The sequence below is a fragment of the Vicia villosa genome, unplaced genomic scaffold (genome assembly GCF_029867415.1).
Source record: "Vicia villosa cultivar HV-30 ecotype Madison, WI unplaced genomic scaffold, Vvil1.0 ctg.001334F_1_1, whole genome shotgun sequence".
NCBI lineage: Eukaryota > Viridiplantae > Streptophyta > Magnoliopsida > Fabales > Fabaceae > Vicia > Vicia villosa.
Genome location: NW_026705578.1, coordinates 449,399 through 465,076, shown reverse-complemented (window position 1 = coordinate 465,076; position 15,678 = coordinate 449,399).

Below are 15,678 nucleotides of genomic sequence, written 5' to 3'. Positions count from 1 at the left end.
AAGTAATAAACTAAAATACAAAATAATTTTGAAATAATTTGTTAGTTGTAGTGAAACTCATAGGACAGACTGAAGCCATCGAACATTGAGATTCTCTTACTCTTTGTTTGCATAATTTCATTTACTCTTACTGTTTGTTTGCATAATTTTATTTACTCTTTTTGTTTGCATAATTATTTTATTCAAGTACCTATTATTTTATTGAAACAACCTTTACTCTTACTTTTTGTTTGCATAATTTCATTTTTATTCTAGCTCCTCATTGATTCTGGCTCTTAGAAGCAAGCTTATTAACGTGTGAATACTTCTTTGGTCTTGGTTGCATAAGTCGTATCACAACAACAAACCAATCCGTAACAGCCTCCACCTTTTTTATATCCTTCATTTCTGCACCATTGGTCACAATTTCGGCATGGCCCAATGCATCTAAAAGGTAATAAATCGTTCAAATCTGGTGTTGGTCCTGCTACCAAAAAGATTAATTCACAAATTCAAAACTCATTTATACAATATATATATATATATATATATATATATATATATATATATATATATATATATATATATATATATATATATATATATATATATTATAAAATTATACTTAATAAACTTTTGAGCTATGCAAATATTTTCCTTAAGACATGTACAAAAAATAGCATACAAGAAAAATAAAATAAGAAAGTATTTTCTTTTAAGAACATTTTTTGTTAATTTTCTTACCTGAAGCTAGAACCAACGCAATGCATAAAAGTCCCAATAGAAGAGACTTGCAAATGAGTTTTGCCATTTTTCTTTCAAGATTTGCTTACAATTCTATTTTCCTTTGTTCTTGCAATATGCATAACAATCTTCGAGTTCTTTATATAGTACTTATTTGTGAAGAATTTTGAGAATTAAATGGTATTTTATTTATTTATGCAGTAATAATTTGATATAGATATCATAATAATTTAACTCATAGTTATTTGGAATATACATATCACAGAAATACCCAAAAGGTAAAGAAAAAAGATGGAAAAAGATAGAGGCAGATTTTTAGACTACATGTCCAGAAGAAGTATTATTATTATCTGTCAATGGATGATATTATAAGTAATGTAATTTATTTAATACAGAAAAGTGACAATATTATTACTGCAAGTGTAAGGTTTTCCATTTTCTTTAGAAGTAGAAATTAATTGCTAGAGAAATAATATTTTTATATTTCAATAACTATATTCTTTGCCTAAAAAAAAGTCATATAAATTATTTTAATATTAAAAAATATAACTATTCTTAATTGTTGTACGGATTTTCGATTATATAACTAGTGATGGAGCTATGTGGAAGTTAGACAATAATAATGATTTCTATCTATACTTATTATATAAATGAAGTTAATCCATTGAATCATATTAGCTGGATCAATCTTTTCTTCGTTTGATAATTAATTATAATTTCTCATATAAGAAAAGGAAACTTTTGTCCAATTGGGTTGGATTATGTTTCATTCACTAAACAAGAGATTGATCAAATGAAGGGGTCTAATCCTTTCAATTTGGTGGCAAGAATCTTGATGTGGTAGAGTGTGGTGGATTTGTAAACTTAACACTATAATGTCGAAATAAGTGAGGTAATAGTGGACTAACTTGTAAGATCGAAATTGAGATAATGTTTGATATGGCATGTGAGGTTGAGTTTATATATGGCAAACAATTAAAATAATAATTAAAAATATATATTTTTGTAAAATTTCTTACCACGGCTAAATAACCAACCAAAGTAATGCATATTTATTAGGAGTCTTCTATTTTCTATTTTTAAATTAGGTATAACTATGGTCCAATGTACCAACCATTGTTATTTTTTCTATGAGCAAGTTATATTAATTAAGAACGAATGTTCTAGAAAGTCGGTTACAAAAGACGAGAAAAGCCAAACAGAAAATTATCCACCAAATTGGACCTAGCTTAAGTAATACAAAGGGTTTTGGGAAAACTCATAAAAGTTGCAATTGGGATGAGTAATTTTTCCAACAAAAGACCATCTCCACACAAACATTTTACAACTCCAAACTAATTCACCAGAGTTGCAAGAAGAGTTTTTGAATATGATCCCATTCCTATTTAACCAAAGACTCCAAATTATAGCCAACCAAATGCATCCCTCTTTACTTCTCTTTACCTTCTTTTGATGACAATAAAAACTCCAAATCCAAAAACTCTTCTTAAAATCATCACTCTTAATATAATTCATACCAATCCAAGACGCCATATCTTTCCAAACCGCTTCGGCTATCCGACAATCCAATAACAAATGATTTGAACTTTCATTAATTTCATTACAAAACACGCCCAAGAGATTCGAAGAAGAAAAAGTGATACCTCTTTTCAAAAGAAAATTTCTAGTTGGGATCTTATTCTTGAAACATCTCCAACCAAAAGTTTTGACTTTAAGGGGAACCTCCACCTTCTAAATATTAGAATAAACATAATCATAACGATTTACCGAGCTATACAGAGAGGAAAACTTGCAAATCTCACGAAAACAAGAGAAAACGGAAAAGGAGCCATCTTTCGCCGGGAGCCACTTAGGCAAATCAGGCCCTGTGCCTTGAAAAATCGCTGCTGGAAGCAGCTGAAGAAGGAGGGACAGTGCTGGTGCAATCTCCGGAACGACCTGAAAATGCACTCTGAAATCACTTCGAAATCACCCCAAGACCATTTTCCAAGAACCCAACCACCCATATCAGGAATGGCTACATCCTGCAAAAGAGATGAAGAAAATATAACCAGGAAGATATATTTAAGAATTCCCACTTCTAACCATGAGGCATGCCAAAAAGGAATAGAATGGCCAAGCCCCACGCCAAACTTGATGTTCGTAACAAAAAAGTGAAGAGTGACAAGCTTCGGATCCCAACACTAGCAATTTTATGTTTTTTCGTTAGTATAAATGTGTGTTCCCTAAATTTCTATTTTTAAATAAAAATTAAACTTTCTCTCACCACGTCTAGATTAACAACCATGGTGAAATCTCATGATAATTCACCATTGTTCATTTAATAAACTGTGGTGCAATATTTTACCTATAAAAGCTATCTTATATCACTTCAAAATATATTGCGCTTAAAGAAAACCCTACCTTCTATCGGTTTAATTGAATCTCTCAAATAAAACTCAAACATAACTTAACCTACTATTATAAATCAAGGAAAGGTGTCACGAATCCTTGCTAGATGAAATAAGTACCTCATTTATTTGTCTTAATTTTAGACAAATCTTTTCAATGAAAGGTATATTCATGAAATATTTTATGAGTTATGACGTTGTTGTTGTTTAGAATATTTGTTTTGCTTTTCCTGTTTTTCTTGTTGATAATATACGGGAAACGTTTGTCTTGATCCAACAAAGATTCTTTTCTTGTTGTTAAGGTGAAATTATAGTTCTTGTTGACAAATGTTGTTGTTTGTGTTATTGTAGATGCACTACAACGTGCAAGGGCTTCTAAAGCGCTTTTTTGGGCTTTTAGAGCGCTTACAAGCGCTGCCAAAGTCAACGATGCCGTATGTAACGACAACGCTTTTGAAACTCCAAAAGCACTCTCGTAGCCCCCCTATAGCAGCGCTTTTTCCAGAAAAACGCTCTCTTAGCCTCCCCTATTGCAGCGCTTTTTCCAGAAAAGCTCTCTCGTAGCCTCCCCTATAGCAACACTTTTATCTAGAAAAGCGCTCTCGTAGCCCCCCTATAGCAGCGCTTTTTCCAGTAAGCGCTTTCGTAGGTTGCGCTTTTTATCTTTTATGCTTTTTTTATCTTAGGCAGCGCTTTTAATTAAAAAGCGCTTTGGTAGGTACGCCTTTAAGAGTGTTTTTTGCAAGCGCTGTCGTTGCTAAATGCAGTATTTTATAGTGCAACCTGTAATTTAAGCCTCCCAATTCGACCTGTAATTTATATTTATTTTCAACCTGTAATATTTTTAACCTGTAATATATTTTCAACCTGTAATATTTTCAACCTATATTTATTTCCGACCTGTAATATATTTTCAACCATAAAAAGGACAATATATACCAATATAATACCATTATATACCAAAATAACATATATACACCATTAATATAGTTCAATTCACATGTTTACAACAGATACATATAACAAAATCATCAATAGAATATAAGCCCGAAATTGTCAAAATCCGACGAGCGCACGGTCCTGGTCCTGCAAAGTATGAACAGAACAACACGGTTAATTAAACTAACTTTGCTCAAACACAATTAAAGGCTCCAACACAAATTTATTATCAAAGTCATAAAATTTTTCACACAATATTGTATTCATACCTATATGAATAGTTGCTGAATATAAAATTGACACAATTCCTCTTTGATTTCTTCCAACTTAAGTTTCGTGTAAGAAGCAGCATAGAAGTCATCAAAGTACTACATAACAAAAACATAATATGCATGATTTAGTTAAATGTAATAAATTATAAGAAATTATCCTAAGTTATAAATTCATACCGTGGTTGGAATCTCTAATTGATTCGTTTGAAGGATTTCTTTCAAAAACCTCAAAACAAAATATCCGCAATCTGTACTATTTCCCTGTTACGGACACTACATAGAAAAACAAATAAGATTTTTTAGTTGTCTTGTTTTATCAAGTAGCATAACTATTAATAGAAAAATGTGAAAATTAATGTACCCGCACTTTGATCTAAGTAATGTTGTTTGATTTAGTCCGGGATACCTGTGTGTGTCTTTGATTTCATAACACTTGTATTGATCTAACAAAAATATAAAAGCATATATTTAGATCAATCTCACAAATAATTAAATATATAAATATACACGAATATTTAGAATGATCTCACTTACGTAACAATCATTGACTTCATAGCCGGATAATTTGTCCACTCACCATCTACCGAATTCAGAAAATGTACCACTTCTTTTATAGGGTTGATAGCAAGCAACAACCAGAGTGCTCGATAAATTAAAACAAAAGTTTATATGAAAGTTTTGCTACGCAAAAGAAACAAAGATTAGATGAACCAAGAATGAAAAACTAACCCCACTGGTCGGGTATTATACGCCCAGAGATACAGGCTTTCTGTATTGTCGGACCTCATGAATCTATCGACTAAGCGCTGTCTAATGGAATCTGGTTCCGTAGCAATTGTCTGTTCGCTGCAATGGGAGGAAGACACGAAATGGAATTTGTTTGATAATTTAGTCCCGCGCAACCATTTTTCATATAACAACCTTAAATAAAAACATAATAAACATTAGATTATTTTCATTGAAATGTGTAAATAAATTGTTCAACTAATTAAATAATATATTTATATCAATCTCACAACTAATTAAATAATAAATCGGATTACCGGATGTATGAGTGAACATTACTGACGCCTAATTGTCTTGCGTAAAAATCTCTTTCATTTCATCTAGTGCAACATGCACGGGGAATTCAATACCAAAGACAACTTCATCCATAGCAATTTCACGGTACGCTACGAACTTGCTGCGTCACTTGTTGTGACCCTCGAGCAGATACCTAAAAATCATATAACTTAGGTAAATTATAAAATTATGCAGTTTTAGATTCAGATCATATATTAACACTTTAAATGTACCTCTTTTAGTGATGCAACAGACTCGTCCTCCTGCAAAATCCCTTTACCTTTAATTGCGAGTTTTGTAACAGTAGTCTAAAATTATCATGTAAAAAATAGTTAACGTAACGGGTCAGAATTGACATTCAAAAACTAAATGATTCATAATGGTTTTCAACATACCTCATCACCAATGAAAATTATCTCTGAGGGCCATGCAACAAATCACCCTATTGCATCTCGCAGCAATGTTGTCTATGAGACCATGTCGGGTACCGGTAGCACCGCATCATGATCTAATACAATATCAACTGATACTTTCAGGTGTCCATTTGGGAGCGGTCTATGGTGAAGTAAATCTCTCAAAGTGTTATGCACTTTTCCCTTGCCAACTAGGCGATGATTCGGTGACGATAAGTATAGTTGGCAAAATGAAATTCCCTAAACCAATGATAAATATAGAGTCATTATCATTAATAAAATAGAACAATAGTAAGATAAAAGAATTTATAATTACCTCGGGAAATTTTCTTTGACAGTTAATACTAGCTTTATCACTAGTTTCTTTCACCGATGAAGTATTGCATTTTTCTCTCATAAACATCTCTTTATCTCTTTGCAATTCAGAGACTTGTGCTTGTAATTCCTGCAATTTTTGCAACACTTCTTCATTGGTAGGATTTCTTCTCCTAGAATGCTTATAGGAAGAGGTTGGAGTCACACCATGACCTTTACCCCTCACCCGACCGGGATACACAGGAACATCTAGTGCTCTACTAAGTACGCTCCTATTATCCTGGTCCTCACCGGTGGATACCGATTGCGACATGGTCTCCTGTAATTCATTTACATTTCAAAAATTATTAGTGGAGATAAAAAATCAATTATATATTAATAAACATTTGATTTAATTAAAGAGACAATGTTATACTTACACATTCATCATAAACTTTTTGAACATCGGGATCAACAGCTCGATTCTTGCCCACACGAGCTTCCTTCCATAACACATGTACTGGAAATTAGGTTTCCTCACTTTTCGTCTCCTCTAACTATGCATTGACACAAATGATAAAATCGTCAATTACAACACATTTAGACAATTAATAAGAACGTAGCATTTTTATTTACTTACAATTTTTTCCTCTAAGCGTGCATATCCCAAGCGCCCTTTTTTTGTATGGATACGCGGGTTTTGACGCTCTCGCCCTATTTGTGGCACTCCTTTTCCAGAAAGCTTCATCTCTTTGATTTAGAAACTCATCCCAATCTTCATCTTTAATAAAGAGCTCATTTTTTTTGACGTCCCGGTGCCTCTTCAAGAAAGTTTCCTTCTTTATCCTTAAGATAGGTGTTTGTTAAAAAAGCTTTCCACCCTCTATATCTTTTTCTGACCAAACCAAGTATGTAGCGTTTGCGCTCATCTGGTATGATAAAAGACCTCTGCGAAATAACATACGCATAGAGTGTGTTAGTATAAGTAATTTAAACAAATTATCGTCAAGATAATAACAACAATCATATATGATACCTTAAGCTCATCCCAAATCATATCTTTTTTCTCGTCCAACACTTTGCAAATATGCAAACGAACAAGTGTACCAATTTAGCTTGTCAACTTTGCAGCATTAGAACCAATTGCTTGGTTATCGGAAATCCATTCTAAATTATATATTAATCCTTTGTCTCTATCTCGAACGATTACCTTCATAAAGGTGATGCCTCGTGCAACTTCTATTGATGATGTATCAGGTGGAGGATTTGTATCCGGAGCATCTCTATCTTGTGAGTTTTCTTGATTACTAGCCATTTTGTTAGAACAAGATTTGTTCTGATCAATATTCTTAGTTTTGATGATAACAAGCATATGAATTTTGTATGAGATAATGTGGTACTCTAATACTATGCAATTTCCATTTCAGGAATTATATAAAGAGTATGCACAAAATCAGCGCAAGAAGCACTGACTCAGAAGGTTCAGCATGAAACATCAGAACATGGTCTGGCAAGACATCAGAAGATGGTCAAGCAGAATCAGAACATGGGTCTATGGAAGCATCAGAAGAACTTGAGATCAGAAGCAGAAGCACTGAAGTTCTCATGGTATCATGCTCAGAAGCACTTCAAGGTCAGAAGACAAGAAGATGCTCTGCACCAAGCTGTTTGACTTTGATGACATTCAAATGTTGTTTACACAAACATTAGATCAGAAGCAAGTACTAGACTGGCAGGCTACGCTGACTGACAAAAGGATTGTTAGAAGCTATTTACGGCAACGTCAGTAGACACAGCAGAAACAAGGGTCGAGGTAGTTGACAAAGGAGTGAAACATTAAATGCAATGCTGTACGGATTACCCAAAGCATTAAATGCTCCCAACGGTCATCTTCTCAAGTGCCTATAAATATGAAGTTTTGATGAGAAGCTAAATACAACACTTGCGCATTATACAGAAACGCTGTCAAAATCAAAAGCTCTCAAACTTCATCATCAAGCTCACTACATTGCTGTTGTAATATCTTAGTGAGATTTAAGCTTAAACTTAAGAGAAAATCACAGTTGTGATAATAGCTTTATAAGAAGCATTTTAACTCTTAAAAGAATTTGTTTACATTAATTTGTAAGAACTAGAGTGATCAGGTTGTTGATCAGTATACTCTAGAAAGTATTAGAAGGTGTCTAAGCAGATTGTTCCTAGAGTGATCAAGTTGTGATCAGGATACTCAAGAAGACTTAGAGTGTTTCTAAGTGGAAAACCATTGTAATCAAGTGTGATTAGTGGATTAAATCCTCAGGTGAGGTAAATCACTCCAAGGGGGTGGACTGGAGTAGTTTAGTTAACAACGAACCAGGATAAAAATCATTGTGCAAATAGTTTTTATCTTACAAGTTTTAAAGCTAAACTTATTCAAACCCCCCCTTTCTAAGTGTTTTTCTATCCTTCAATTGGTATCAGAGCGCCGGTTCTAAGGTGCAAGCACTTAACCGTGTTTAGAAAAGATTCAGGAAGAGAAAAACGCTTCAGTAAAAGATGGCTGGTGAAATTCCAACAACTACATCTACATCTGGCTCTGCTGAGCAATACTATGGAAATGGTAACAATGGTTATACTAGACCACCAGTATTTGATGGTGAAAACTTTGAATACTGGAAAGATAAACTGAAAAGTTACTTCCTTGGTCTAGATGGTGAATTAAAGGATCTTCTGATGGATGGTTACAAACATCAAGTAAAAGTTACAGGCGTAAGGCTTACCAGACAAGAAATGGATGATGATCAAAAGAAGTTTTTCAAGAATCATCATAAATGTATGACTGTTTTGCTGAATTCTATCTCTCATGCTGAATATGAGAAGATTTCTAACAGGGAAACTGCCTATGATATATATGAGTCATTGAAAATGACCCATGAAGGAAATGCCCAAGTCAAGGAGACTAAAGCTCTAGCTCTAATCCAGAAATATGAAGCCTTCAAGATGGAGGATGATGAAGATATTGAGAAGATGTTCTCAAGATTTTAAACGCTAACTGTTGGATTAAGAGTTCTGGACAAAGGCTACACCAAGGCTGGTCACGTAAAGAAGATCATCAAAAGCTTGCCCAGAAGATTGGGTCCAATGGTGACTGCATTCAAGATTGCAAAGAATCTGAATGAAGTTTCTTTGGAAGAGCTAATCAGTGCCTTGAGAAGCCATGAGATAGAGTTGGACGCAAACGAGCCTCAGAAGAAAGGTAAGTCTATTGCATTAAAATCTAATTTTAAAAAATGCACTAACGCTTTTCAGGCTGAAGAAGTAGATTCTGAAGAATCAAAATCAGAAGAAGAAGATGAACCGTCCATGATCTCCAGAAGGGTAAACCAACTCTGGAAGAGCAAGCAAAGGAAGTTCAAGAGCTTCAGAAGTTCAAAGAAATTTGAACGAGGAGAATCTTCTGGTGGCAGAAGATCTGACAAGAAGAAGGTCGTCTGCTATGAGTGCAATGAGCCTGGACACTTCAAGAATGAATGTCCATAACTTCAGAAGGAGAATCCCAAGAAGAAGTTTCATAAGAAGAAAGGTCTTATGGCAACATGGGATGATTTTGAATCAGAATCAGAATCAGACTCTGAAGGAGAGCAAGCCAACTTTGCACTGATGGCCACAGTGGATGATGGATCAGAATCAACATCAGAATCAGATTCTGAAGAGGTATTTTCTGAACTATCTAGAGATGAGTTAGTTTCCAGTTTAACTGAACTTCTAGAACTCAAGGCTCATCTTAGTATCAAATACAAAAAGCTGAAAAAGCAATTTGAATTTGAAACTAAGAAGCTGAAATTGGAAAATTCTGAACTGAAGGAAAAAAGTTTTAAAATTATCCAAAGATAGTGGATCTCATTCTGAATCAGAAAAATCCATTCCTAGTCTTATTCATATTCTGAAAGAATATGACTCGAGCTTCAGAAAGTTCCTATCTAGAAGTATTCGCAGAAGTCATCTTGCTTCTATGATATATGGTGTTTCTAGAAACAAAAGGTTTGGTTTTGGCTATGAGGGTGATACCTCACATAAATTTGAACCTGTTGATGATTTGAAAATCACATACAAGCCATTGTATGATCAGTTCAAATATGGCCACGCACATGATATTAGGCTCACTTCACATGCACAGAGTTTTAACAGTGTACACACCAAGAAGCATGTGACACAACCTAAGAAATATCATGCTGTCAAACCTAAAGAATATCACGCTGTTCCTCCTGTTAATTATTATGCTAAACCCAAGTTCAATCAGAACTTGAGGAAGACTAACAAGAAAGGATCCAAGAAATTGTGGGTACCTAAGGAGAAGATATTTTCTGTTGCAGATATCCTTAGCTGCAAAGAGGACAAAGCACAAAATGTCATGGTACCTGGACTCTGGGTGCTCGCGACACATGACGGGAAGAAGTTCTATGTTCCAAGACCTGGTACTTAAACTTGGTGGAGAAGTCAAGTTTGGAGGAGATCAGAAGGGCAAGCTTATTGGCTCTGGAACCATAAGTATTGGTAACTTTCCTTCCATAACTAAGGTACTTCTTGTAGAAGGATTAACACATAACTTATTGTCCATAAGTCAATTAAGTGACAATGGTTATGATATAATCTTCAATCAAAAGTCTTGCAAGGCTGTAAGTCAGAAGGATGGCTCAATCCTATTTACAGGCAAGAGAAAGAACAACATTTATAAGTTTGATCTTTCAGATCTTGAGAAGCAGAAGGTAACTTGCCTTATGTCTGTTTCTGAAGAGAAATGGGTCTGGCACAGAAGATTAGGACATGCTAGTTTGAGAAAGATTTCTCAGATTAACAAACTAAATCTGGTCAGAGGACTCCCAAATCAGAAATATAAATCAGATGCTCTTTGTGAAGCATGTCAGAAGGGCAAGTTCTCCAAACCTGCATTCAAATCTAAGAATGTTGTCTCTACCTCAAGGCCGTTAGAACTTCTGCATATTGATCTATTTAGACCAGTCAAAACAGCATCTATCAGAGGGAAGAAATATGGATTAGTCATCGTAGATGATTATAGCCGCTGGACATGGGTAAAGTTCTTAAAACAGAAGGATGAGTCTCATTCAGTGTTCTTTGAATTCTGCACTCAGATCCAATCAGATAAGGAGTGCGAAATCATAAAGGTCAGAAGTGATCATGGTGGCGAATTTGAGAACAGATTCTTTGAGGAGTTCTTCAAAGAAAATGGCATTGCCCATGATTTCTCTTGCCCTAGAACTCCATAGCAAAATGGAGTTGTAGAGCGAAAGAATAGGACTCTGCAAGAAATGGCCAGAACCATGATCAATGAGACCAATATGGCTAAGCACTTCTGGGCAGAAGCAATAAACACTGCATGTTATATTCAGAATAGAATCTCTATAAGACCTATTCTAAATAAGAATCCTTATGAATTGTGGAAGAACAGAAAGCCCAACATTTCATATTTTCATCCTTTTGGATGTGTGTGTTTTATTCTGAATACTAAAGATCATCTTGGTAAGTTTGATTCTAAGGCACAAAAATGTTTTCTTCTTGGATATTCTGAACGCTCTAAAGGCTACAGATTATACAATACTGAAACATTGGTTGTAGAAGAATCAATCAATATCAGATTTACTGATAAGCTTGGTCTTGAAAAGCCAAAGCAGTTTGAGGATTTTGCAGATATAGATATTGACATATCAGAAGCTGTAGATCCAAGAAGCAAAGCTCCAGAAGCTGAAAGTCTCAGAAGCAATGGATCAGAAGATCAAATTGCTGCATCTTTAGAGAATCTCAGAATTTCTGAAGAACCAACAGTCAGAAGATCTTCTCGAATCACCTCTGCTCATTCAGAAGATGTGATTCTTGGAAAGAAAGATGATCCTATCAGAACTAGATCATTTCTAAAGAATAACAATCAGAAGCAGTGATCAGAATCAGAAGGTGTAAAGTTCTATTCTGAACAACACAGCTGTCATCAAGTAATTTATGATGGTGAACATGTGTCTGTACGGTTAGTAAAAGCGTGAGGAATCTGATGGGACGCCGCCCTTGGTAACCGTGTTAAATCTTTTCATTTACCACGATCTCTCACCTAACGTCACTCATCATTTAATGCAATTGATTTCTTTTGATTCTGTAACTGTTCATTCTCAAAATTTTATTGCATTCTTTTTCAAATCCGTCTCTATAAATACATTTCAAATCATAACATTTATCTTTTTCGCTCCCATTCTCTCTTTCTTCTTGCATGCATTTTTTGCAACCTTTTCGGTCTCTTCTCAAACCCTAAGCGCAAACCCAGAAATTGTTCTTCAAATTTAAGTTCTGTTTCAATGGCCGCTTCATCATCTCACAATGTTGGCTCATCTGTCCCTCTCCATCTTCAAGAAGAAGATCAGTAAATCACTCCGGTTATTGCCTGTTCTATTCCCAAAAAGGATTTGGAAGTTATCTGTGAAATCATGGTAGACTTTGATAGTCTTGAAGAACATAACTTTCGTCTTAAGGAAGATATCATTTTTCAAGGGTGGGCTTCTTTGTTTGCTGAGTTCTGCGGACCAGTTTACCCAGATCTTGTAAAGGAATTTTGGGTGCATGCAGTTGTTGCTCCTAAATCCATTATGTCTTTCGTCCATGGGAAGTTCGTGGTCGTTACTGAGAACATCCTGAGAATGATGTTCGATCTAAGAAACCCTGAGGGTGCTTTTGAAATTGATCAAAGGGCTGATTGGGATGATGTGTTGTCTACTCTCTACACAGACGTAAAGGAGACAAAACGTGTCAAGGACATGAGGGATCTTTATAAAATCTGGACCAAGATTCTTCTGGGCTGTTTCTATCACAGGAAAGGAACACATGCTGCAGATTTCGTCAGCAATGAGCAGAAATACATTCTGTATTGCATTGCTACTCAGAAGAAGGTTGATGTTATGTACATTATCTTCAATCACCTGTGGAATGCTGTGAGGGATTCCAGAAATGCTTTCATAGTGAAGAAGTGTACTATCATTCCTTTTGGAAGGATCATTACAAACCTTCTGGTTCACTCCAAGATTGTTGAAAACCTGGAAGCTGAAGGTACCATCAACGACCTTGTCGTTACCACTGGAAGTTGCTTGAATGCTCTCACCTTGAGAAAGATGAGTGTCATTAATTCTATTATCAAAACCCCTCAACCTCTTCCTGGAGCAAGAAGCAGAAGAGATCCTATTCTTGCTGACTTTGAATCCTTCTTCCTAAGTGAGGTACCAGGAGTCAGAACTAGATATCTGAAGTCACTCAAGGAAAATGAAGGAGTAAAAGATCAAGAAAAAGGTGATCCTACTAAGGAAGGTCGCAAGAAAACTACTACTTCTAGGGCTGCTGCCTCGGAAGATGCTTCAGAAGCTGCTCCTGAAGCTGATGAAAAGAAGGAAAGAAGGACCAAAAGAAAATTTGATCATCCTTCTGTTAATTAGGTGAAGGTAGTTCAGAATATAGCTGCTGCTACTACTGTTGAAAAAGCTGTTCCAGAAGAAATTGTTGCTGAAGTAGTTCGGGCTGTTTCAATTGAATTTGAAAAGAATAAGAAGGAGACTGCTAAGAAGAAGAAGAAGTTGAATAAAAATGTTGAAACTGGTAAAGCTGTTGAGCAGAAGAAAACAAGAAAAAGGAAATTAATAATTAATGCCTCAGATGAAGATGAGGATATTCAAGAAGCCGTGAATCAGCAAGCAGAAGCTGTGAATCAGCAAGTTAAAATCTCTCAAGGACCAACAACTCAAGCAGTTGAAGGTCAGAAGGTTGCTGATAATGAGAAGGAAGCTCTGCAATCTGCCAGAAGAAGAGAAATTTCTCGTGGAAAGGCAAAGATTGTGGAAGAGCCGAAGAGTAAGAAGCAGAAGAAGCTTGAGGCTGTGTTCGAATCTATTCAGAAAGTATCCAAAGGTATCCATCTCTCTGAACCTGATTCTGTTCCTACTTTACGTTCAGAAGTTGCACCAATAGCTGTTGCCCAAACCCCTGAACCAGTAAATCAACCAGATAAAGCCCCATCAGAATCACCCATAAAAGTCCATGTTCTCACACCTCCCTCTACTCCTGTAACCAAAATTCTTACTCCTCCTCCTTCACCCATTCTAGATGTTCCCATTCCTTCTTCTCCACCCGCAACCAACCTTGCTTCTGAACAGGCCCTTGAAAACCCTGTTCTTGATATACCACCCCTAAAAACTCTCTTTCCACCTCACACAAATATATCCACTTCTCAACCACCTCCTCATGCAAATTATGAACCAATTCCTTCCTCCTCTCAAAACAACCCATGTGTTTCTGATCTTCCAGATTCTGCATCACATGAGCAATTGCTCCGTGATTGCAACTACACTCCCAAGCCTCGTCCTGAAGCTGAAATGGTAGTTTTAGATTCTGAGAACGAAGCAGAATCGTCTTTTCGGTTGGATAGAGAGCCTCAACCCTATTCTGTCCCTCACCCAGATTCCCCCATAACCAAAATAAAATCCCGTCGAGAATACCCTATTGGTGTAATTTTTGAAATGATAAAAGGAATCTCAAAAGAGTCTTTGATACTCTCAGAATCGTTGAAAGTTCTGGCCTGAATGATGTTGCTATGCGAAATTTCTGGAGAATCTTCCGAAGAAAAGCTGATGCGTGTTTTGAAGAACTTCAGGAAGTTTGTGTAGAAGCTGCTCCACGGCCTTTTGGAATTCAGAGAAGTTATGAAGACTTCTAGTTCGCTCGTCTCGGAGGGAGATATATCTTTGAAAAGAAGAAGTTTGTGGATGAACTTGAGGAAGCAAGAATTGCTGCTGCAATGGAAGCTAACCCTTGCAGGGAGATTGTGGTCTGGAGACCTCAGTATCCAGTTCTGATTGGAGACTTCAGGTCACTCTTTGACTTTCTGAGGGAAAATCCTTCTGAGGAAGACCCAAGCTTGGTCATTCCAGAAGTTGTTGACCCACCAGAAGTTGAAGGTCCTTTTGCTCCTAGGAATCTAGCTGCCATTCTACAGGCTCTTGAGAATGGAGATTCTGAGGTTCCTGCTGCAGAGTATGGAGATGCTTATATGGAAGAAGCAGATGCTAAAGAACATGTTGCTGAAACCATTCCTATTGAGGAAAATCTTGTAAATGATCTGACTATGGAAGCTGCGGATCAGAATGCCATCCCTCTGGAAAGAAGTTGTGAAGCTTCTTCTGATGAACCTTCTCGTCTTGCAAGGACTCTGAAAGTCATTCAGAAGAACCAGGATGAGCAAAGAACGATCAATGTTGAGTTTCGTGCTTTCATGGAGAGGCAGATTGAGAGCAATAATGGGATTCATGATATGCTGGCCAAGATCATGTCCAAGCTAGGGTCATCTTAGTCATTGAGTCTTTGTTGTTTTCTTTTTGTTTGCTGCATCTGTTTGTTATGCATCTTCCTTGCCCTCTTGTACTTCTGACAACTTTCTCTATGCTATCAATGAAGCTATCCTTTTCTTCTCTCATATTGTTTGTCTTGTTTTTCATCTGAATCTTTTATGTTTTTTGATGTTATGACAAAAAGGGGGAGAAAAATGTGATAAATGATCTGATTTAT